At 40.6% G+C, this 22,568-nt stretch overlaps 1 protein-coding gene and 1 pseudogene across 2 annotated transcripts in view; one reads left to right on the top strand and one right to left on the bottom strand.

The window, feature by feature from the left end:
- Positions 1-22,568, bottom strand: part of ZNF292 (zinc finger protein 292) — a 59,916-nt gene that overhangs the window by 33,857 nt on the left and 3,491 nt on the right. The window lies entirely within an intron of this gene.
- Positions 807-2,686, top strand: LOC311434668 (leucine--tRNA ligase, mitochondrial pseudogene; annotated as a pseudogene). Its single transcript has one exon. The product of its transcript is annotated as a leucine--tRNA ligase, mitochondrial pseudogene (transcript).

Below are 22,568 nucleotides of genomic sequence, written 5' to 3'. Positions count from 1 at the left end.
GAAGTAAAGTTTTATTTTGAAAAAATGAGGTTTATAAGTAATCAACCAAATTAGAAGTAGACTTCATCAACAAATTGGCAAGTTTCAAAAATTATTTGGCATATTGGCCATCTGTTACTACCGCTACTGTTCTTTAAAAGTAGCAAGTGCAGACGCACACACACTGCATAAAGCGAGCAGGGAGGCTTGCACTCTAACATAGCGACACTGATTTCAGCATTAAATAGTGTTATTTGTATCTCACGTATATAGATCACCACTTCCAAGCCATTACATGAACTATATTAAGCACTTACGCCCACCACGCCCTTCAAAAGTATTCTTCAGGATGACAGATTTCCTTGTCTGGATGTCCCCAGACTATACAGCACTGCCACTGTACAAAGAAAATCAAATACATTCTGCTTTGCTAATGAATCATTGTTGTGTTCCGTTTACGACCATAAAAAGAAAGAATTTTACCCCCAGCCCTGGGCCTCATTAAGTTATTTATCTCCCTAGTCAGGACATGCTTGTTAATCAAGCCAAGTGCTGTATTCAGAGCACAGCAGCGAAGTTTTGTTCCTCTGTGAGACCCAAACTGCATTTTATTTCAGCTGCAGCGTACACACGAGAATGCTCAAAAAATGGAAGCATTTCAATTTGTGCAATTAAAAAAAAAAACAAAACAGAAATGTCCTATCTGTGATTTAAGCTGTGGAAAGTACTTAGCCATGGGTAACGTTCAGACAATACATTTTTATCTTTTCCAACCTTTATCAGAGCACTTACACAAATGCTTGCAGTAGCAATGCACCTACCAGAGGATGTGTTTGTTTCTACTTCCAAACGTCACTGTGAATTTGCTTACCAATCAAGAGATTCCTGTAGTAATCTCAGCAACAAGTTTTGAGAATTTTCTTGACACTAAAATAGGAATTCCAAGTACTAGTGCAGAAGATGCTGCAATAGCTAAGAATCTGGGCATTTCTTTCACTGAAGTCATTGAAAAATTGCCAAATGGTCTGGAGAGAATCATTAATTCTGGAGAGATCACAGGCATGACTCGGCAGGAGGCTTTAAAAGCTCTTACCCAGCAAGCCAAAAATAAAGGAATAGGTGGAGACCTAACGAGTGACAAATTAAGAGACTGGTTAATATCTCGACAGCGGTACTGGGGAACACCTATTCCTGTCATTCACTGTCAGACGTGTGGCACTGTCCCTGTGCCTTATGAAGATTTACCTGTGGTGCTGCCCAGTGTAACCACTTTCACAGGGAAGGGAGCTTCACCTTTAGAAACTGTTCCAGAATGGGTGAACTGTGCCTGTCCAAGGTGTAAGTCAGCAGCAAGGCGAGAAATTGATACCATGGATACATTTGTTGATTCTGCTTGGTATTACCTGAGATACACTGACCCTCACAACACTGACAGGCCCTTTAATAGTGACTTGGCTAACTACTGGATGCCTGTGGATTTGTACATTGGAGGAAAGGAGCACGCAGTTATGCACTTATTCTATGCTAGGTTTTTCAGCCATTTTTGCCATGACCTGAAGATGACCAAACACAAGGAGCCTTTCCATAAGCTTTTGGTTCAAGGTCTTATCAAGAATCAGACGTTCAGACTAACATCAACAGGCCAGTATTTGAAGAGAGAGGAGATTGATTTCACTGGCACCGAACCAGTTCACCTAAAAACTGGTGAGAAACTCCAAATCACTTGGGAAAAAATGAGCAAATCTAAGCACAACGGAATAGATCCTGAAGAATTAGTGAAAGAATATGGCATTGACACCATACGTCTTTACATTCTGTTTGCTGCTCCTCCAGATCAAGACATTTTGTGGGATGCTAAAAATGATGCTGTACTGGGTGTTCAGAGATGGCAGACTCGTGTCTGGACGCTTGTAACCAAACTTATTGAAGCAAGGACTTCAGGAACCATGCCCAATCCTGAGCTTCTGAATAAAAAAGAGAAGGCTGAAGCCAGAAAGATCTGGGAACAGAAGAATCTGGTAATTTCTGAGGTAACAGAGTACTTCACAAAGGATCATTTGTTCAATGCAGCTAATTCTCGACTGATGAGCCTCTCTAACATACTCCATCAAGCTCCTCGAGCTCTTATTCTTCACAGTGCAGAATATGAAGATGCTCTGGCTACACTCTGCATTATGATTGCACCTATGGCTCCACACATTGCATCAGAGATGTGGAAAGGTTTGGCACATATGCACAATAAACTTTGTACGCACCATAACTGGGGGACTGACGTGCTGCATCAGTCCTGGCCCAAAGTAGACCCGGAATACCTAAAACCAGCAGATGTTGTGGAGATGTCTGTTCTGATCAATAACAAAGCTTGCGGCAAAGTTTTTGTGCCTCACCAAGCAGCCCGCAATTTTGAAGAAGTCCACGAACTAGTTCTTCAAAGTGAACTTGGAATCAAGCACCTCCAGGGAAGAACCATTAAAAAGGCCTTTCTGTCTCCAAGAACTGCCCTTATCAACTTCCTAGTGCAAGAATAAGACTTTGGTGGGCTGTAAAGGGGAACAGGAATCTTTCAGGATGAAACCAATTCAAAAATACCAATTATGGTTATTTAAATCTCATGTAATGGCAGAAGAGAAATGTGAACAAAACTAGGGTGCTGCCAAATCTTCATTTCTACATGGAGAAATGCACAGAATTAAAAGTTTCTTATCAAGTCATGGTAAAAAAAAATTTTTTAATAAAAAAAAAAAAAAAAAAGAAAAAAAAAAAAGAAAAAAAAAAAAGAAAAAAAAAAAAGAAAAAAAAAAAAGAAAAAAAAAAAATAGCCAGGGGAGTTTTAGGTTAGATGTTAGGAAGAACTTCTTCACTGAAAGGGTTGTGAGGCACTGGAACAGGCTGCCCAGGGAAGTGGTGGAGTCACCATCCCTGGAAGTCTTCAAAAGACGCTTAGATGTAGAGCTTAGGGATATGGTTTAGTGGAGGGCTGTTAGCGTTAGGTTGGAGGTTGGACTCGATGACCTTGAGGTCTCTTCCAACCTAGGAAATTCTGTGATTCTGTGGTCACACTGGGCAACCTCCTCTGCTGAGAGCAGCCCTACAGTACTGCAGCTGTGGGAAAAATCCGTCCCATACAAAAGGAAGGGATTACTTGCTATTAACTGCAGTTCCACATGTGCAGTCCACACCTACATGTTTCTTCAGCTCCTCAGCTCGGATTCTTTCCCCTTGTAGACAGCTGAGTAAAGGCAAGCTTGCCCCGGTATGCAGGAACGTGCCTGGAGCTGCTGCCTCCATACCTGCCCAAGCCCAGGGGACTAACCAGAGGGGACACCAGCACATCCTTGCTGGAAAAAGAGCACAAGCAACAAGTCCGAGCAAACAGCCAGGCTGAAGGGTGACAGCAGCACTCCCTGAGATGCCCCAGACACCTTCCCACCACGGCAGGGCTCACCCTTAGCTGGCGCACCACCACTGACCTCTCCTCCAGCACGTGTCAGTCACTGGCTGATCCAAAACCAAAGCCATCTTCACAAGAAGCATCAGAAGGGGCTGATTCAAGAAATAGGGCAAGCTTTATTCATTCACAGCTTGTGTTGTCAGCCTGATCGTGAGCGAATTAGAATGAAGCATGCTGCAGCTGTAAGCGTGTGGTCACGGCCTGCCAGGTCCCACTGCTGGGCAGAAAGCTGATCCACGTGGGGCTTGGTACAAGAAGGTGCCAAGAGCTGGATGGCACCAAAGATCGCCAGCAGCGATGCCAGAGATGCAGCAGCTTGAGCAGGGAACCTAAGGCACTGTGGCAGTGACTCCTGAGTACTCGGTCTTGATGTCTCCTTTAGGAACGGCAAGGCCAGGTGAATTCTCCTTCACGTACCCAAATACTGAACTGGATGGGGCAGGGGAACAACCTCTAGCAACACTTCAAGGGTAAAGAAGTTTCTCTCTTCCATCAATGTGTACCTAAATCCACACACATGCAAATACACATGCAAGTGATCATATTAAGACAAGTTGCCTTTCAGTTACATTTTTCTTCATTTGGGACTACAATAATTCTGCTATTCTCAAGCCAGGCAAATTTGTTTGTTACCTGAAAATAAATTAATTTTACAAATGAGCTTAAACAACCACAGAAAGTCTAAGTAAATCTATCTTGGAAACGATTCTAATTTCTTAGAAGTCATAAACTGTTTTCTGTAAAGTATTTCTGTAATAACTCAAAAAGACTCGAGTCTTCGAGCTCCCCTACAAGCAAACTCCACTCCTTCTCCAAATCTCACAGTACCAATTACTCTGACAGATCAAGACAACCACATCTGAACATTTCTGGCTAACGTACCACGTGAGCAAAGCTCAAAACTACACTACTTGGCATCTGAACATTTTATACAGCAAAATACATACTCTGTGGTATGTAAGAAGCTAAGTTCAGCAATAAGGAAAAAGCCAAGCTAAACAGGGAACCATTTATTATTTGAAACAGTGCATACTACTTTGGTGGGTGAAGAAGAGGACTTGAGATGTTTATTGGTGGTGGAGACTGTAGGGATAAAGTATCTATAATAAGAGCATAAGAGAAATTTCAAGTTCTAAACTCTCTCATGGACTCCTATCCAATTGGTATGTTCTGGAGTCATGCGACTTAGGGAATTCTTGCAAAGTGTTATATGAATGCAAGCAAAAAAATTCACACTTCATCTTCAAGCTGCTTTGCCAGCGCTCCTCCTCTCTCAGATACGACCGCTGTGCTTGCCCTTGATGTGGCAGGAAGCAATTTAAACCCCAAAACAATAAAAGTAAGGAATCCTGCTTCTTTTATGTGCATGGCCAAACCTATAGACACCACCATGGGATCCAGTGGTTAACACCTCCACTTATAAACACAAACCCCATCGTATCCACATGTTATCTAAGTAGCTACGGCAAGTAACGTTACATAATTATAAAAATGATTAAGATAAGGTGGGTGTGACACCCTAGGGTGTTCACTGACACACAGACACCTAGCAGGTCTGTGATGTACGTAAGCCAAGCTCACAAACTTTAATTTTGAATCCACTCAAATCAAAACTCATCCATAATTAAGTTTTTAAACAAACAATGTTTCTCCACCTGTCAGTGGGACCAGCAAGTAGCTCAGTACAGGAATAAATCTTCCAGACGTAAGAAGTATCAGCACCACAAAACTTACAGCAGTTTTGATTTTTTACACTATTCAGCTGGCAACTGAACGAACATTGGGTACACACCATTATAAAATGTGACTATTTAGTGCTTAATTTCTGATGTTGCAGCACTTCATACTTGAACAAAAACTTTTGGTCGACTGTCCAACTCAAAAGCCACCCAGACTTTGGGTATCTTGATAAATTTCCAGCTTCACGGGACTTCTAACATTACAGCACTTATAGTTTATTATAAAGAATGCCTTGATTTAAGGATTAGCAAGTCCTGAAAATATTTGTTTTGCCACCGCTCATCTTTTCTTGAAGCTCTAGACTTGGAAAAGACTTAGGATTACATAAAACAGCGTATCTCAGAGAGGTATATAACAAGACATAGGCATCGGTAGAACAGATCTAATTTTTAACATGTATGTACACAAAAATATATGTAAATCCAGGTCTCAATACAAGGATCCAGCCCACAAAATTAACTCTGGAACCTGATCTGTGGGCTGTAAGCCCACAATGTCTTGGCTTCTGTTTAAAAGAAAATCATTTCTAGTTCTTTGATTTTTTTCCTGATGTTAGCTGATACAGTGATGGCTATTTAACTCTTCAAATGGCATACCAGCCACCCTTCCCCACAAAACACCCGTACTGATCAAGGTCCTTGAGGCAACGCTTTGAATTCAATGAGCTCATTGCCCCTCTCTTGTTCTGCGGTGTCATCATGATTTCAAAAACAGAAAACCCAAGAAGTAGTGGGAAGGAGTACAGGGTATAGGTCTAAGCCAATAAATCCAGTTTCTTGCATAGGGGAACATCACAGTCCTCCTCACTTGGTTTCCAACTCTCAGGGGTTGAACACAAAAACAAACCACCAAAAATCACCACCACCATGGCCAGCTCCCAGTACAGACCAAGTTACACAGAGCAGAGGTGACCCCAGTTCTCTGCCCTGTCTCCATCTCCTCCAGTTTAAGGGCATGGGAACATCTTCATTCTTTCCCTGCTCCACATGCAGTTCACTGCTAGAAGAACAGCTTTACATGGGTTAATACAAACAGAGAAGGAACAGTTTTTCTCAGCATCACTGACACTACTGTCAATTGAAACAAGCAGCAATTCTGTGCTTACTAGCACTAGCAAGCTTTACTTGCACTGTATGCAGCCCTTTACTTTCCTAACATTCACTCGTTATCATCTCTTAAATACCATTTATAGGGTAAGGGTTGTTTGGACCTTGAGGAAATCTGTGACCAGAGCTAATCCTTAATCAGCGAGAAACAGAACAAGATTTAATTCCTATCAGCTCCCCAAATACATTCAGCGTGTAGACTCAAGTGCTTGTGCTAGCACAAAGCAAAGAATGCAGAATTATTTCTTTGGAGGAAAGCGTTGTCTTAAGACTCTTTAACTACTGCATGAAATCAGTAGGACAACGTGGACAGATATATCTGATTTCTTCTCTGAAGAACACTAATACCAACTAACAGGCAGTGAGTTTCATGGTAACTGCCTTGCAGACTGTACACTGTACGCTTTCTGAAACTAGCGACCAGAATTTGCTCTGAAATTGAATGAAAATTAAGAACTGGCCACAGATGTTTCTGTAGTATGTTAGGTATGCTTCATATACCTAATTAATGAATTGAATAAGACCAGTAATTAAACTACTGGCCATAGAATTTCACTGGCCACAAAGTTAAAGCTCTCCTTTTGTTTTCTTTTAGGAGTCTTCTGAATTAATTTTCTAATTCCCTTCCATATCCTTCTCCCACCTCAGCGTGTGACTGTGCAGCTGGGCTGAAGACCAACGACAGTCGTACAGAAACTGCATGCTATCCCGAGCGACGCTCTCAGGCATTATTTGCAAAGCAACAAGCCTAGATACAAACACCAAAGAATTAATTCTCGTTGCACTGTACAGGCCCATTCTGGTTTTGTATCTTTCTTGCACCTGCTTCATTTCTCCATTTTTAATCCAATTGTGTACCTATACTGTTACATTCAAACCACTCCGATAAATTTTCATTTCTCTTGATTTAGTGAAACAATACAAAACGTTGACCTGTGAGATTCTTTTTCCTCCCTAGAAGATTACAACTTAGGGAGTAGAAATTAAAGTGCACGGGAAGATGGGAAGCAACATATCCATGATTTTCCTTCTGTATTTGAACCTCTGAAGTTTGCCTTTGTAAGGCTTTGAGTTCACAAGACTGCTTTGAAAAAAATCTCAATTATTTTTGCCTTAGAGTTAGTTCAAAAACATCAACTGCCACAATCTTTATCCTTCTTTGTACTTTTTGTAAAAGGAGTTTCCTGTCAAAATCCTACATTTCAGATAGTGGGAAAAACAGACAATCCTCTTTATTTAGCTTTGAGTGCCAGAGACACACACCTCATACAGAAATGCGTAAACCATCAGTCAGAAGCCTGAAAAAATTCTTTTCATTTGAAGGCTAAATCACCTTACTGTGGTGCTACTATTATCTGGCTATAAGAGCAGCAGAGCATGACACACATATGTATATGATTTAAATACACATTCGTTGGAAACTGCTGCCTTCTGTATTAGCTCTCATTATAAACTCATATTCATTGGCAGACACTGACTTTTGGAAACGCACAGCAAAAGTGAGCGGGAATATTAGTTGAAGTGCTGTGAACTGTTTGCTCCCTGTAAGTACTGCTCAAATGGTACTCACCAGCCGAGGCACTTTCTTTTTCCATACAAACCGGGGAAGGATAAAGGCTGTGGTATTTACTTCTTTCAGGTCATGAAATATATTGGCTGTGGTCAGCTACTGAACTATGCGAAAAGAGTTTCAGTAACTTTAATACTCTAACCTCCAGGAACTCCACATTACTATCTGCCTGCAATTATTCCACCTCTCGGCCTTAAATTTCATGTGTACTGCCTCAATTGAGCAAGAACTGCCTTTTGAATTGACGCAGCTGCATTTTTAAGAACATAATGCACAATAAGGAGGCTAAGATGCCTCCTGCTTGTCAGTCTCTGAGTTACTAAAGCATGCAATGATGTGCCAGGTGAATCGGGCAATGCCAGATGACACAGCAGCTCTAAAGCCATGAAAATGCTTGTTGTGTCTTTTTGGAGTCTTCCTATCCTAAGTGACTGCTGCTGGATGTGACAAACACTGACAACGCAGCCATACTGACCTCTGGAGAAAGGAAGGGAGGATTCCAACCAAGTGTGTATTACCAGGACAACCCACTCTTTTGGATTACAAAGTTAAAATGTAGTCTTGAAAGCAGGCTTTAACACTTCTACCAAAACTTCAACTGAAAACAAACATCACCTGCTGTATCCCAATATCCAGTATCCTATGTGTCCTCATTCTAGCACTAACTGCCATCTTTTTGGTTTTGACACTTCAAAAATAATTTTACTGAAGCTTAGACAAGTGAGATTTACTGTGTCTCTTTTTAAAAAAATCATTTCTTCCCCTTCAAGTATCAGTATTTCATTTTTTTTTTGCCTTTTTCATCCATCTCTGTACCTTGCAGATGATCATTAACAGAACGTAAGGATTTAGAAGTCTGACTAGGTCACTCCTCTGATGTATTTCTTCTCCTACAAAGGAACTGCCTACTATTCAGAAACAAAAAATAGCCCAGTTAGTACATTAAAGACCCCCAATACCAACTCCAAGGGTCTGCAACGTTAGGGCAGTTTTCATTCCCCAAACCCAAATCTGCTTCTCTTTGAAACAGTATTTCCTACGTGTATGTTTCACACTGGTGACTTCCCTTTAGGTGCAATAGTTATGAGCTCCAACTAATTGGCTGTTTAACTCTGGTTCAAAAGAAAAGAGACCAGTATTTCAGACAGGGCAGCTGGAGCAGATGATCGTTGTAGGTCCCTTCCGAATAACTCTCCTAAAGATTTTATTTATAGTAACACTTCCAGAAGTGAGCTATTTGTGCAGCAGGGAATAAGAATGCCACAAACCATTTGCTACACGGGTCTGCGAGATGAATTGTTCACCAGTGCTGGAAACACACATACAGGCACATGTCCATGCTCAGCCTTCAAAGTCTCTGCCAGTCACTTCTTACACGGTACACGTGGTCACTGAAAGCTCCTACATTCGGGACCAGTACCATAAACGAAAGACACTGATACATCTCAGAGGTACAGCACGGAGAAGGAAGCAGGGAGGGTAACTGAGCACAAACAACAGAGAACATCATAGTGCATATATTGGGATTCTGTGGACACCACAGCATTTTGAGATCTCAAGAAACTGGCAATTGAATTTCCATTTCAGCAGTTAAGCCATCATATAAAGAAGCTTCAAGAACAGTCTCTTGAATGTACAGGCTTATATGCTTGCTCCAAGATGAGATTACCATGTTTCTTTAAAAAATAAATAGAATGGTGCTTTTTAATACGGATAGGTTCATTAGCGCAACACCTACAGGAAACCCATATAAACCCCAAGTACTTCACAGATCAATGAGTTAGAATATTTCAAACTATTCTATAGCATGCGAACAGCAATATGAAAATAAAGCTATTATACACAACAAACCAATTGCTTAGATCAGGGGCAGAGCAACATGGTGAGAAATAAAATGCCTTTATCAAAGTAGTGGAAAAACACTGAATGGCTGTTGTAAGAAAGACTTCTCTTTATGGGAATAAGTACACCAGGAGGAAACGCTCTCTATTCTTTTTAAGGATATTTTTTCCTCCCTCTTCAAGAGAGAATTTCTCAATGTGCAAGCAGAGGTGACAAGTCCTTGAACAGCATCAGAGCATGGGTAATCAAGTGCTACAAATTGCAAGACAGCCTAATTCCTGACAGAGCCCCTGAACCTAGGTGATAAAACACGAGGAACATAACTATATCTGAATTGATCTGCATTCGGACCGAGTAGGCAGCTGCTGACGTCTCCTTCAACAGTGGGATAAAAACTTTTTCAGGTAACAAAGCTGGTATCTTGCTGGTTCTTCCGAAGAACCTGAAGTTCACCAGAACCTCAGGTTCTTCTGTTCACCTAAAGGAACAACAGAACCATCTTTATAGCTGTTTAAATATCATCACTCTCAGACTTAGTGATGTACAGCTCCTTAAAGCTGAAGACCACCTTTCTTGTGAGCTGCTTTCTCTCCTCCTTGTTGTTCAGTGTTTTACCAGAAGATGGAGAACAAACCTTTCATCATGTATAAGGAGTCTTGAGAAGCGCTTAAACTTGCCTATGATTTGCAAATGGGAGAAATAGAAGAAGTTGATGCTTTTAAAAGCATTCTTCAGTTGCGGGTCCCATGCATTTGGGTTTGCTGCTATGAGAAGGAAGCTAGAGGCAGCTAAGGAACTACTGGGATGCAACAAGCATTAAGGTGCACATTGTGTGAGCACAGACCACTGAAGTGAGATGTCAGTCAAATGGAATATTCAAGGAGAAATTTGAATAGTTCTTGAACTTGTTCCACACGTTGAAGAAAACTTAATAAAATAACATCTAATTCAAACAAAGTCTACCTCAGATTTCCTGTGAGACTTCAATATCAAAGACATTTAAACAAGTACTACGGCTGAGATGATTTTCAAGGAGTTTTAAAGAGCAAACTACACCTCTACATTATCTTGCCTATCCATCACATCTCTGTAATGCATTAACCCTCTGGATCAAGGTATTTTTCCCCTACCACCATCACTGCAATCCACCTTTCCTTTCATTTCACATTGCCTCCAACACAGAAGCTCACACAAACAGCCTGTTCTCCTTTTGCTTTTTCAGTTGGCATGCTTTATATGCAAAGGGATTCTAAGCCTAGCACAAAAATTACACAGAAAGCCATAGACATTCACAAAAGCTTCAGACAGAACGGAAACCTCTGACATGACCCAGCCCTCACAGATACGCCTAAATAAAGAACCAGATCATATCAAGAAGACAACAACATTAGTTTTTATCTTCATTATTTAGATCTGTGCACGGAGAGGTTGTTTTTACAACAAGTCAGAGAACTGCACTTCTAATTCATTTCCAAACCAGCTTAATTATGGAAATTAAGACTTATACCAGTTAACTTATTCTGTATTTGTTTACCAATTTGTTTACCGCTGTTATCTTAATTTTGTAGCTACACAAACACTGTGAGAGTATTAGCTCTTACCTGTTTGGTATTATCATGCCATATAATCCAGAACAGAACAAAACTGCAGCAGGTATGGAACACAAGACTGCATTTATAAAATAAAGGATTACATCACCAAATATGATCACCTCTTCTACTGTGCAGGTACTATCTAAATTACAGTTAGGATTAACACATGATGGAAGAACATCAGTTCCAATTTTTACTCAGTTTTTGTTTTCAAAACCTTTCAAAATTAAGTTGCCAATGAACTATTTTTATTTTGAGTGCTGCTTTTGAATTGTTTCACAGTAAAGTTAAGCAAAGCACAGCTCTGGAAAGTCAAGATGTCCTTGGCTGAAGAGTCAGCTGATGCTGCTTTAATTCTTGTGGTGATATTGACTTGTGCCCAGAAGGGAGGGTTGAAGCCAGACTCAATTCTATCACTTACTACGAGATTGCATTTAGGCAATTATTTTCATTCTCAGTTTCTGCAGGCATCGTACAGAACTATCTAATTTTTTCCTCATTACTATTCCTCTTCTCCACTGAAAGGCAGCAGTTCCAACACTCCCTGTTTTTACCTTTTCCTTCAAACAAAAAATTCCAGCTGCTCTACACCCCCATCCTTACACCATCAGCTGCTCTATCCTGCAGTTAAAAGCAGAGCAAAGCCAAGATTACTAAGCACTGAATTAGTGAATCCAAACACTACTCAGCAAAGTCAGAAGACTCATTCAGAAATGCAGGTTAGCAGCAAAAACTTCAAAACTATACACCATGGGAGTTTGCAGGTAACTGCTGGTCCACAAAGAGCTCACAGCGACTTCAGCACGATGCGTTGCAATGAAGACGGATCCACACAGCAGAAGAGCTGGTGCTGAGACCACAACACATCCACCCGTGGCTGACTAAGCCCCTCGGGGTGGAATGTGACTGACCAATAAATCCCTACGACAGAAAAAGGCTCCGCAGAGATGGGCAAGGAGGATGTGCCCATGCAGCTCAGGGAATAACGCCGGGTGTGACTGAGCACTGCTGCTGCAAAGAAGCTGATCTTATGAAGGGGACTGGAGAGTGGCCTTGGTTTTAGATAAGCAGCTATGAGCAGTTGAGTGGACCAACTGGCTGAATAAATCTTCCTCCCTATGTTCATTAAGCAAGTGTTAATGTCTCCCTGAGTTAGCCAGAGTGGCAAGTTGGGGGAGAGAATACATGGCTCAGCCCAAAGCACAGGATAATGTCTTAACAACTAGAAGAGCTCTGAGCAGAGCAGTGGGCTTGAGCTTGCTTCAACCCACACTCCTCCCCAGCATCTGGGACACCCAAAATTGTGAAAGCAAAGCACAGAGACCAGTAACGGGCACACTTGTGTTAAGATCCTACCATCTACTGCAGTTGCTCTCTTGTGTTTATATAGTTATTTCAGTGCACTGCTGTATCACTTTTCTAAATTAAAGCCCTGTGTAACATCATACATCTTCCAAGAAGAACACCTGGTATTAAGCATCCCACCGTCCATGCAGGGGATACCTGAAAGAACCTGGTCAGAGAGCACTGGACTCCGACAGCACCACCAGAGATCCCACCCGGGGCTGGCTTTCAGCTGGTTCCAGTCACTAGATAACCTTGTAGTGGCTGAATTAGACCGCCTGCAATCACTTCTGAGGCACAGCTTCTGGTTTAGTTTCACCCCAAACGCAGCCAATTTCCACACTGCCAGAATGCTCCACGCTGTGAAATAACGTATGGTAAGCAGGGCTGCTGAGATCACCACTTTCAAAACAAAGTTCTGGTCTGAGCCACACTGCTAACGTACAGGCACCTGCTATTTTGGCGCACGCAGCCTTTATGGATATGCTACGTTATCTGGAAGCTGTTCTTTCAGCCATTTACTTTCATTCATCTACTGAACACAGATGTTCACGACAATATTTTTGTTAGTGTATAAACACGTTTACATGCCCTTGCCTCTATTAATGTTTCTCCTTCTGGAACACAAACAGTCCACTCTGTACGCAGTGTGAAGTACCACATAGGTGATGGCACTGAGATGTTGTATGGTATCTGCTGTACCCAGACACGTAGGTATCCACGCTCTGCTGTAAATGACTGTCACTTCTCAAGAGCTAATATGGTTAGGTGTTAGCTCAAGCACTTTCTACTTGCAGTTTTCTGAGCAGTTTTAAAGGTAATCTGTAAAACAGTATTGCAAAATTCCATACGTCTGCAAGCCTCGGGCAATATACAATATATATCTTTTAAATAAGCATTCTCTCCTCACCACCCTCTTCGTTTTTCTTCAGTCTGAGTTTCCAGAACAACCACATAAAGCTGAATTGTTGTCTATCACACCAGAACACAAAGAATACATTGCATTACAATGGCACAATTTTCTTGCTGCAGAACTGCAGAAATAAGACACAGACCTAAGGTTTATGCTCAAGCCTTGCCATAAAGGGAAAAGGAGATGCACAGAAACAGCAGGAAATCAAGCCCTGTATGCTTATCTTGCAGTAACTCATTTGTATACCCATACTGAAGGAAAGCTCTCCTTCTGGAGATTTTCAAAGGCAACAGTAAGTTAGTTCAGAAAAATAACTTTTCCAGGAAAAGGTACCTGCCAAAGAACTAACTTCTAATTAATTTTCATGTAATAAAGAGAATTAGAATATTCCTGAAATCCAGTAAAGTTTATCAATTACCCTGCAATGAATGATTCACCTTCTCATTGTTTTCAACCCCTTCATACATCCCTATGTACAAAATATATATAATGTATACGTACATCCACTATATACAGTAGTTTATTATACAAAATAAGTTTCTTGAATATCATCCTATGAAAATTAAAAAATATGGAAATTGAGGAAGAAGATAAAAAGTCATTAATCACAGAATCACCACAGGGTTGGAAGGGACCCTTAAGGCCCACCCAGTCCCACCCCCTGCCATGGGCAGGGACACCTCCCACCAGCCCAGGTTGCCCAAAGCCCCATCCAGCCTGGCCTTGAGCACCTCCAGGGATGGGGCATCCACAGCTTCTCTGGGCAGCCTGTGCCAGGGCCTCACTACCCTTTGAATGAAGAATTTCCTCCTAACCTCTAATCTAAATCTTCCCTCTTTTAGTTTAAAACCATATCCTCTTGTCCTGTCATTATCCGACTGAGCAAAAAGTTGCTTTCCATCTTTTTTATAAGCCCCCTTTAAATATTGAAAAGCTGCAACGAGGTCACCCTAGAGCCTTCTCTTCTCCAGGCTGAACAAGCCCATCTCCCTCAGCCTGTCCTCAAAGGAGAGGTGTTTCAGCCCCTTGATCCCTCACAGCCCTCCCTCGCCCTGCTGGCCACACTTCTTTTGATGCAGCCCATTATGCCGTTGGCTTTCTGGGCTGCAAGTGCACACTGACAGCTCATGGAGAGCTTCTCATCAACCAACACCCCCAGGTCCTGCTCCTCAGGGCTGTTCTCAATCCCTTCCCTGACCAGCCTGTATTTGTGCTTGGGATTGCCCTGGCCCAGATGCAGGACCTTGCACTGGGCCTTGTTGAACCTCATGAGGTTCGCACAGGCCCACCTCTCAGGCCTGTCCAGGTCCCTCAGGATGGCAGCCCTTCCCTGCTGCGTGTTGGCCACACCACATGGCTTGGTGTTGTCTGGACGATAATGATAATTGTCATGAGCTACTTTTATTTTTTTTTTTTATTATTATTATTATTATTATTTTCCCCTAAAAACATACTCACAGATCTATTTAGGTCTCCTTCATGGAAGTCTTTTACAAATCTCATAGTTACCATGATCATGTACTAACTGAACAGCTTTCATTACTCCCAAAGATGCAGGAGTACAACCATTATTTGAACTCCCTCCTCCTTTCCCTACATTCGTTTCCATCATGTTATTTAATGATCTTGGTGGTTCTCTACAACTACATGATTATAGCTCACATCTCTCTGTTGCACATCTACATGAAGGAGACTTAGGACTAATTGCAGGAAGAATCCATGCAATGATGATTGACAAAGAAACTCACACTGTGATTAATTTAATTTTAAATTCTTCTTAGAAGTCCATTTGTAAGGAGACGAGTGCCTAAGTCTCCAGTGCACAAGCATATGTAGTTAACCAGGCCTCTTACCACCTATTTCTATTTCACTTTGCAGGTAAAGTAATTGCCGTGACAAAGGAAAAGATTATCCAGCTGCATTTTCCAATGCATGCAACTTCACAGCAAATTACCACTGCCCCCAAATCACTGATGCTAAACCAGGACAGATACAAGAACGCCACCCGAAGACATATTTACATTTCTAAGGCAGAGTCTGCACTGGAGCAGGGGCTGACAGAAGCACCTCAGCTGCCACAGAGGCAGAAACAGAAGAAAGGCTTGAGGGGCTCAAGGCTGCCACAACTCTCAGAGCCATAATTAGGCCGCCTACCATCACCAAGAAAATATCACAAATAAAGACAGCGAGGAACGGAGACGACTCTCTCTGGAAAGTTAATTAGCAAACACGGAACTTGCTGTTAATTGATAGAGAGATGCTTTTCTCCCCAGATATACGTCAAAGGAGCAAGCACGCTGTATGTTTTTCATCAGGGCACGCTGCACATACTTCATGAGCTCAGACTGCTAATTATTAAATTGAGAGAGGCAAAATAAAAGGTGCCTTTCTTCCCATTGATTTTTAGTCACTATTTTGATTATGATTTGAAACCCAGCTAGTTTTAGAAACAGAAGTAGAATTACCTACAAAATGAATGGCCAGTCTCTGCTTAAATCCATAAACTGCTTCAAAAAAAAAAAAAAAAAAAAGGTAATTACTTAAAATATCAGGAAATGACTTCATTAAGTCTCATCCTTTGTCACACACAGTAGCAGAAAGCAGAAATTATCCTTCCTTAGGCTTGCCTTTAATCTTTTAGCATTTTGCATTCAATATGCTCTTTCTGATCTTGTCAGCGGTTATAGTTTCTCTCTTGCGTCCTTACATAAGGGGAGAAGTTACAATAGTGCCAGGCTACATTTCTCTCTACTCGAGTTCTCATCCAGGCCTCAGATTAATGTTGTCCTCCCAACCTTCATGTTTTGGTGTGTTTAGTTAAAAACAACATTCAGCAGTTGGCTATTAAACAGGCATTTCAGGAATGTGGTGGGATGTTCATTACAGTAAACTTTTATCCACTGCCAGGAAATGCAATTTACCTATTCTTTTAATTATCAGACTGGCATATGGGCAGATTAAAAATAGGAAGACAGCCAAAAATAACTATTACTAATCTGAAAAGATGTGCATTTCCTGGAATATAGATGACTTGAACCTGTTCTGGTGGGTCAAGTAAAATGAGATGTTACAAATATTTCTGTAGTTCATCTGCTTAACATACTTGCATTAGCTGTCTATCAGCCGTATGCAACTTCTTCTAGCACTACTGAAGACCTTTTTTAATTCTGATGAGAACCTAATTGATGATCTCCTCCTCCACAGAAAGGTTACTTGTCATTTTAGCTTGCCTGTTCAGTACGGTCAAACTGGCATCCCAGAGGATGCTTCCATCTGATCCAAATTTCCTGTGCAAGAACAAGGCAACGTCTGCCTGATTCACAGGGAGTCCAATAACCAAGCGTGTCCTTACAGCAGTGCCAAGGTACAGCCACTACGTCCACGTGTGAGGAAGGAGAGGAGCCAAGTTTACACTCTATCCCATTAACAAACAGCCCATAGCAGAACTGGGTGCTCCTGCCATCACACCAGTAGGATTTGTAAAGTCCACCTGGGTATCCAGAAGCAGGATTTAATTGCCACACCAGTTTCAACTAGATCGGTAAGTAAGTTCCAGGGCTGCAGGACGTGGAGATGAAAAAAACGTACATCTTCACTATTATGTACTCATATGGATTTTTATCCCAGCTATTCCCTTTGTAACTATTGTCCCCCAACAATAAAAGAAACAAGTTCAGATTTTGTTTTCTGAGTTTCTAAATATTTTCTCTGCTTGTCCTCTTCCTTGTGTTCGTTCTGTTACAAAACAGCATACTATCACAAATTCCTGAGGCAAGCAGCGATCACAGGACAGAGGAACTCCTTATTCATAATTTGATTTAATGCCTGGTCACTGAACGTACTTCACTGATTCACGGAAGTGATATTCAGTGCATTGGACGCATAAATATCCAACGTGATTTACCTGCTCCCCAGAATAAATAGCTCCAGACAGGGCATCATCAAGCCAGAAATATAACATACTACAAGACTACATAACCGCTATAGAAGAGAAGATAGAGAAAAAAATTGATTGGAATAAACCTGCAAAATTTACAGCCACGGTGTTTTTGCAGGTTTAGTCCTATTTCCTACTGGATGAGACTTATTGTCATGGAATAATTGTATAAAGTCCCATCACCTTTTTGATGTCACATATGCCTTTCTTTGTGAATGCCTTTGTTCTGCCGAGTACTAGGTATTATTAGATTAACTCTTCCCAAATGAAAGCAGTGCAGTTCATCCACAGAGATGAAAGATCCCAGAAGCAATACCACAGAGTTGTCTTTAATGCATATTTGGAAAGGCAAATAGAATAGAAAAAAAGCATTCCACGCCTCAGAGAAACACCTGCATGCTTCTTAAAACACATTAAGTTCTTAACATGTACAAAGACACAGACCTAATAAACAGGGCATACTATTTTACAAGGCAGTTCTAACCCACATTTTTACCTATTAACTTTCCAAGTCATTATACATCTCTATTTAAGAGATGCTGATGACACAAGAACGTCACGCCAGCTTCCCTCACAAAAACTGAAGCATTGTAACACCCTGTACTGTAACTGCTCAAGGATTTTCACAGAGACCTTTATAAACAGTACTAGTATAATAAAGATATAAAATCAATGCCTGGAGCACTATTTCCTGACGATATGCTCTGTACATACACAAATTTCCAATAGCATTTGTGGCTTGTGTAAGACTTCAGAAACAACATCTTGCTGCCTCCTACTCGTGGTACCAGTTTGATCCCTAATCCAACAAAGTCTTACAGAGAATCACCTGCTATATAGACCCTGTATGTATAAAGTCTCGAGTGAATATCCACACACAGATATATATCATTTAAATAGCAAAGCAAGTGGAAAAGGCCACATGAAACTCCTTGTTTCTCAGTCACAGTGGAAGTAAAAGATTCTCCTAAAAAGCATTTTTTTTTGTTGCCTTCCCTGAAGTTTTACAGTCACGAGCCGTTCATTCTCTAACGAAATAATAAAAAGTTTCAGAAAATGTCCTGAACAAAGAGATAGATGCCTTCCTTACAAGAAACACAACATGGGTGTTTTGATATTATGAGATACCTTACTGAACATTAATATTATCAAAAATACACTCCTTATACAGTCCTGCACAATAAAGATATTAAACATTCATTATTTTGTGTTTTTTTAAGCAGTGAAGGCTAAACAGTAAAGCTTAGATAATGCTCTTTTACAAAGCAACATTATTGATATTGCTTCAAAAGCGGGGTAAAAAAGTCTGGATTTGTGAGGAAAAAAACTAATGGCAGAAATACATTCTCCAGTACACAAGTACCTTGTATGTTTAATTATAGTAGTACAGATGCAAACGCCGCCACCTACTACGATTAAATTGAAGTCTACAGTAAGGTCTTCAGATTTTTATTTTTAAATAGCTGAAGGGTTAGGTAAAGCAAGACCCCCCCCTTTTTTTTTTTTTTTTTTTTTTTTTTTTTTAAAATCTCCCCATCTTTGTGGGATCAGTGTCAAAGATGCTATGGAGCAAAATTAGCTAATCTACACTTCATACCCAGCAAGCATTCATTTTTGGTTGAAAGTATTTCCTCTTCAAGAAATGGCAGTTTGCTGATAGGAAGGATTTTCTTAACTCCAGTAAAAACATCACGTAACTTTAATCCAGCAAAAAATCTGCATCAGGGTAACTATGAGGCAGCCTTACATGGATAGTCACCGTCTTACTAAATTGCTTGTTCAGAACTGCGATGATTGGAGAAGGACTGAGGAATAGCTTTGAGAACATAAATGGTGCTTCCATCAGGAAAGGAATATGCTACTTTCCATGTCTACTAGGGATGGGATAAATCATAATAGTCTTAAATTCCCCCAAGAGATTAGAGATTAAATTTGGAAGCAAGGGAAACAAAACCTTTACAGACAAGCATAACTGAACCAAAACGTACGATCTATAGGGTTTGGGGAATCTTTCTTACCAGAATTTTCCGAGAAAAGGTTAAACAAGCATTTATAGTATTTACACCAAAAACTAATCCTGCTTTTGAATCACGGTCTATGTGACCGAGATCTCTTCCAGATGCACGTTCTGTGTTGGGAGCACACTGCCAAACCCAGCCAGTTCAAAAGGGAAGTTTTCCAAATTGAAACACGGAATTATCGTGACCATTTTGACTTAACTTCTACCTTTATTTGAAGAGTTTTAAGTAAAGAAGAAAATTTTATTCCTGGTTTTGAATAAATTGTTATCCATTTTTACACTGACAGCAAGTAAAAGGAACAATAATGAAAATACAATTCCTATTGCAGTAGATCTTAAACTCGTTTTAGTGGCAGTTTTGAGGTAGAGTCCCTGCCACCTGCCCAACAACACTATTAGAAGGCTGCTATTAAAGATTCGGCTCTTTTCATATGCAGTTTATAAAACACACACACATCTGAAACTAATTGCTCAAGTTCTAGTTGTCCAAGTAAGCTAATAAGTAACGGGGTAATAATTCAAATAAACTACAGAAAACTACATTTTATAAAGGTGATCAGACTTGAGCAATAGCACAAATAAGTTAAGACATGAGTGAAATACACATTGAACTGAATGCACCACCTGAATGTGTTCGCTATCCCAAGAAGTCAATGCGTATCACATCCCAGAACTTCACACTCAAACATATTTGACTGAAACTATCATCAAGACAAAATAAAGGACTGACAGCATAGCAGAAGGTTTAGCATGAGTAGGAAAGCACATCAACGTGATTCTGATTTTCAAAGAGATTCACAGGTAGGAAAAATTAACTATTTCAATCACATCCACTTACTTTGATACACAAAGTTCTTATTATTTAAAAAACCACACACCTTATTGGACAGAACTCAGAAGTTCTAGTGAAAATCAGCTCCTATCTGGCACAATGCTAAGTAGCTCTGCCATTACTGAGGACAAAAACTAAGAACAATCAAGGTCATTGGTTAGACTTACCCTGAACTGTGAGGGTGCTTTTCCTAAGCACAGACACATTATGCCCAGATAAGCACCCATACCACGTTTATCTGGAAAGATGACAATTCCCTTGACTCTTACAGTTTAACATAAAAACCAGGGGGTGTCTTTTTTTCAGGTCAGTAAGGTAGTATGTGACTTAACGTGGCAGGTCCGATAGTGATGAAGGAACAGAAATGTGCCTGAAGCAGCTCAAAGTCTGAACAAGGTTTTGCAGTGCTTACAGGTGCTTTTCTTTGCACCCTTGGGAATGTGTGTGATATGCTGCCGGTTAGAGGATTCACTGCGATTTCTGGAAGTAGTGTCTCCTGAACGGCAGATGACCTAGAGGTCACAGGGACTATTGTAAAACAGAAATATTAGAAGTCACGATGTGAATCTTACGCCCACAGTGGTACTGTATGTAAAGAAAATCTACTGTGAGATCAGGAAGAAACAGCGTGGTAGAAGCAAAAGCGCAGAGATGGAGACATCAAAACAGAAGCCTTTAAGGGTTAGCTCAGTGCAGAAATCACTCACTGGACTCTAAAGAAAATACTTTTCACATGAAAAATGGAAGAATGCTGTAGAATTTGTGCATACTCAAAAGAAGATACAGAGACCTGATTACGCAGGAAATCATTAAACTGAAAGCTCAAGAAATAGCAAGAGCACAAACCATTCCACTGAAAATACTCTAGGCCACCGATGGTTAATGCATAATAATGTGTCTTCATAGATTCTGCTTACAAGTGAAGAACTTTACCTTGCCAGCATCCATCACCTGATTTCACCAAAAAGTCACTTTACTCCAGCAGAAAGTGACAGTATCATCCAAAGATCACGATTAGCTGTTGAGCTAAGCAAAATCAAGGCAGGATGCTGCATTTAACAAAGAGTTTGGTGAATGTTGTCTGGAGTAAGCAACCGGGTGTGCTATTAAGAAACAGAGGAAACATCTTGTACTAGAAGAGCACCTGAAATTTTGCTGATGGTGTTTTTCACTGCCAGTGAATACTGATCATATGGTCTCATCAGGAGGAAGGACATCACACAGGTGCTTGATGAAACAGCAAACAAGTCCTTCAAAGGCTGCTGAGGTCTTCATACACACAATGACTTATTGCAAGGGATCGTACTCTAACTCCAACAAGAAAAATAAAGACGCCTTCTGAAACACTCTTTTGTCATTAGATTAAGACAGTCTGGGTTTGGATAAATCCAAAAGTTGTAGTCGAAGGATTTAAGAAAGGCTTTATTTCCAACTTCTATGGACAGAACTGAAGATTATTTCAGTCATTTTGAGTCTGAAGGGAAAGCTGAGAATGTAGATACTAAAAGCGAGGAAGATGACAACAGTGAAGAACGTGACAGCATCATAACATTGTGAAGAAAGAGCCTGAGCTATAAAAACCAAACAACAATTCAGGCGCAAGAAGAAAGTCAGAGTAACTTCCAGTACAGACAAATCACTGGTGATTACCTGTAATCAGTACGTAATAAAGTAATAAAGTTTTCGCTAATGATTATCAGATTAGTATTTCCCAACATTATCAAGACCTAACCTAGCACGTTAAGACATGAGCGGAGAGGAGGAGAAGTGGGGTAGGACCTGAAGGTATCAAGGTAGTTTTCTCATAACAGGCAGAAAACAGTGACAAGATAACCAACAGATGAGGCAAAAAAGCACGGGCAGAGTTCTTGAGGAAGGACAGCACAGCAGCCCAGATTATTTTCATAGTTTTAATGTAACTCACTAGTTGTTGACAACTTGCGCATCAGTACAACAAACCTGACAACCTCTTAGCTCGGGAGAGTTTGTACCACAAAGTACAGCAGGAGAAAAAATATCCTCTGTAGGAGATTCAGAAAATAGATGAGAAGTCAAAACTAGTAACGGAGGGAAGACTGATAATATCAAAGATGTAACACACCAGCTACAGAAGGATACTCAGGGTAAGCAGAGGTACCCTCAAAGACCTCACAACTAATTAGCTAGAAAAGAAATTTTGTTACCAATTTAGCATTTAAGAAAATAAAGATTACCACAGTCAGCCAGCAGTGGAAAGGAGCAC

The sequence above is a fragment of the Aythya ferina genome, assembly GCF_964211825.1.
Source record: "Aythya ferina genome assembly, chromosome: 3".
Classification (NCBI taxonomy): Eukaryota; Metazoa; Chordata; class Aves; order Anseriformes; family Anatidae; genus Aythya; species Aythya ferina.
This window is presented reverse-complemented; position numbering and strand designations above follow the sequence as displayed.